The sequence below is a fragment of the Microtus ochrogaster genome, chromosome 15 (assembly GCF_000317375.1).
Source record: "Microtus ochrogaster isolate Prairie Vole_2 chromosome 15, MicOch1.0, whole genome shotgun sequence".
Lineage (NCBI taxonomy): Eukaryota > Metazoa > Chordata > Mammalia > Rodentia > Cricetidae > Microtus > Microtus ochrogaster.
In genome coordinates, this window is record NC_022017.1 from 13668489 (window position 1) to 13672187 (window position 3699).

Consider the following 3699-nt stretch of genomic DNA (forward strand, 5'->3'; position numbering starts at 1 on the left):
CCAGGGCTTACGCTGCTGGGAGAACCAATCCATGAGACCTAACCAGCCTGCCATACTACCTCACAGCTCGTCTCTAACCTTACTAGACTTCTAGCCACTATAGCTTCACAGAAGCATTCTGGCACATTCACTGCTACTCTATGTACTGTTTGACAGACTAAGTATCCACTGTAATGAACTAACCTATGGCATTTGAGAGATTTTGTTTTGTTGATTTCTTCCAGACATAGGCAGTTCTTTAGCTCAGGCTGAAAATATTTACTACCTGTTCCAGGCCTTTCCAGACATAATCTGTTGTATGTCCCAGGTTGACCTGACATTTACTACCTGTCGCAGGTTAAGTTGAACTTGTAGTCCTCTGGCCGTAGCTTCCTGAGGATTAGAGGTTTGTACCACCATACCTAGCTTTTCATTTTCCCCGATGGCAAGATTTAACACAATTCACAACCAAAACATCCGAATGCATCCAGTAATTCCCCACTTCTTCAGATCCACTGCCTTTCCCTGTGCATGCAGGATTCCATGCACATCACCAACTTGGGTCCTGGACTGCAAAAGGCGGGTCTCTCAAACAACGTAAGTGTGACTAAGGACTGAGAGCCGTTACATAAGGTTCCTGCTTTCTGTCTCAGCATTACCCTCTACCCAACTGGCAAGCCTTATACCACAGCCACACTCTGCCTTTCCCTCTTTTCCTTATTTTGAAACATCTATGTTGCCCAGGCTAGCTTCAAACTAAACTCCTACCTCAGTTTTCTGAGTGCTGGAATTACCAGCATGTACAACCATGCCCAAGCTTTCTAAGTTTCAGACTCTTTCCCCTTCTCTCTGTGGCCACCAAGCCCTACTGTTGTCTATACTGTTATTTACAGGTGACCACCTCAGTACCTCTATCATCTGACCAAATTCACTGCCTCTAGTGTCTCTCACCAATTTATTCTCCACACTACCCTGGCACACTTCAAGGCACAAATGTTCCCATCATTCCCTTCTTAGAAAACTGTCAGCTATTACCTCCCCAGGAAGTTCAATGTCCTTCCATCCCCGGCCCAACTTCAACTCCAGTCCCAATCCTTACACCACTAACCACGGCAGACTCACTTCCCAGCTACAAAGTGCAGCTCCCACCTCCAGACATTTGTTTCTTCTCCCCCACTGCAGCATGTTTCTGGTTCTCATTTGAAGCAGACTGCAAATGTCTTTTCTGTAAGCACAATTCTCTCCTACCACCCAAACCAAGAGCAAACCATTTTCATTACTGTCTCCATAGCCTTTTATACAGTGCCGGCATAGCGCTGTTCATACTTTTCCCACTGAACTCCTCATTTGGCTGGTTTGTTGTTGTTTTTAAGATTTATTTTATGTATATGTATTTTGCTTGCAATATAATGTCTGTGACCCATATGTATACCTAGTGCCCATGGAGTTCAGAAGAAGTTAATTGGATCACTTGGAACTGGAGTTATAGATAGTTATGAGCCATCTTCTGGGTGCTAGGAATTGAATCTGGATTAACAAGTGCTCATAACCAGTGAACCATGTCTCCAGCCCTAAAGTTTTTATTTGTTTTTTGTTTGGTTTTTTTTTTTTTTTCTTTTTGATTTTTGAGACAGGGTTTCTCTGTTAACAGTCTTGACTATCTTGGAACTCACTTTGTAGAGCTGGCTGGCCTTGAACTCACTAAGATCCTCCTGCCTCTGACTCCCAAGTGCTGGGATTAAAAGTGTTTCAAACCACCGCCCAGCAAAAGTTCTTAATGGACCCATCTTTTTTCTGTCCACAGAACGTAGGCATATAAAGGGACTCTGAAAGGGTCTGAATTAAACAGGTAGTGGGGCTTTCTGATGGCAAATAGAGCTAGGGTCAGTGAGATGGCTCAGTGGATAAACACACTTGCCGACAAGCCTGAAGGCCAAGACCCCCAAACAGACAGAGAGAACCAACTCCCATAGTCTTATGACCTCCACACGCATGCTCTGATGGCACATGTACCCCACCCATAACAAATGTGACTTTAAATTTAAGAAAATAAAGGGCTAATATTCCACCTGCCAAGTACCATTTTCAGTGCTGTGTGTACACTGTCTAGGTCAACTCTCATAGACCCAAAAGAGATTAAGTACTATTACTTCCTTTCATTTCACAGATGAAATGAAGGCCTGGGAAGGTTTGGAGACCTGTATCCCATAGCTGCTAGCTAGCAGTGCCTGGATTTGAATATTATATTAGACTATAAGGATTGCTATACCAACTATGCAGTAATGATAAACTTCTGTTTCAGAAAACATGGTGCAATCCAATATAAACTGAGCAGACGAGCTGGGTTGGAGCTGAACTCTAATGACTTCACCATCTTTTTTAATATTCTCATATATAAAACAGTCTATGAAATAAAATGCCAATTCTGTTTTGGTGGCTTGCAATCCAAGGCCCATAGTTTCTCAGTAACAGGACCCACTTCTATTGACATGTCTACATTTTATCTAGAGAGTAAAGGACACGCTGTGACGATAAAGGAGAGGTCATCCCTTCCTAGCTTCTTGCAGCAGAAAAAGAGAAACCTCCAGTATCAAGGGTCTACCTACCTGAGGCTTCCTAATGCATCTGTGGGGTGGGGTGGAGTGCCAGGAGTATCTACTGAAGGCACCTTTATCCTCTTCTTGAAATTAGGGTAGGAAGGGAAAAGAGAGGATCCTAAACAAGACCTCCAAGTTTGCTACGGAGGAAGACCAGGCCCTTCTCCAGCTGCTTCTCCCGAGCCTCTAGATTCTCAAGCTTCTGATTTTTCCTGAATTCACGACGGATGGAAGCAAAGTAGAAGTCTCGATCAGTGTAGCGAAGCTCTCGGCCTTGGCGCAGCAGAGCCCGGTATAGACTGAGAACCGCCTCTCGGCTCCACGGGGCCATGGGGGACTGACAAGCACTAAGCGTCACACTCTAGAAACAAAAGAGAAGACACAGAAGCCTAGAATCAGCATTGATGACAGCGTAGAGCCTTAGACATTGGGTCAGGGGTTCTTAATGCCAGACTCAGAGACTTCCAAGGATTTCATGGTAGAGCTGGGATCAGAGCCCTACCTGGGGAAGTTCAGCTTATGGCTCACTGGGGCTCAAGTACTAGACTGCCTGAGCCAGAGTCCTGGCTGTGCCACCCATTGCCATGGCACTTAGTAAAAAGTACATAACCCCACTGAGTACCAGCTTCCTCACTGTAAAGCAGATAAGGACATCACGAGAAGACCTTCTGTATAAGGTTATTTCACAACGGCAAACCACTGTACCGGAACTCTACGAGAAGGTATGGCCTAGCGTGGTTAAAGAAGTAAGCCACATCTGCCTCCTGGCACCACCATATTACCTTGAGAGGCCTTCTTCATTGCTGTTGTTGTTTTAATTACTTTTTAAATTTACAGTACTTGTATGGGTATTTGCCTGAATGCTTGTCTGCACACCACTGTATACCTGGTGCCTTCAGAATCTAACTGTGTCACAGTCCCGAGACTGGAGTTATAGAGAGTGGTAAGCCAACATGTAGGTGCTTTGAATCTGGTCCTCTGGAAGAGCAGTCAGTACTCTTAACCACAGAGCCATTCCGCTACCCCTTTGGTTTTTTTGTTTGATTTTTTGTTTTTGTTTAGTCTGTTTTTGTTTTTTTGTTTTTGTTTTTGTTTTTTTCCAAGACAGGGTTTCTCTGTGGTT

At 44.3% G+C, this 3699-nt stretch overlaps 1 protein-coding gene across 1 annotated transcript in view; it reads right to left on the bottom strand.

Annotated features, from left to right (window-relative positions):
- The window catches only part of Mief1 (mitochondrial elongation factor 1), a 10630-nt gene extending 7947 nt beyond the window's left edge, over positions 1-2683 (bottom strand). The window contains exon 1 of the mRNA XM_026782701.1: positions 2586-2683. The gene's annotated coding sequence lies outside the window, so the exon portion shown is untranslated. The remainder of the gene's footprint in view (positions 1-2585) is intronic.
- Between the last annotated feature and the right edge of the window lie 1016 nt (positions 2684-3699).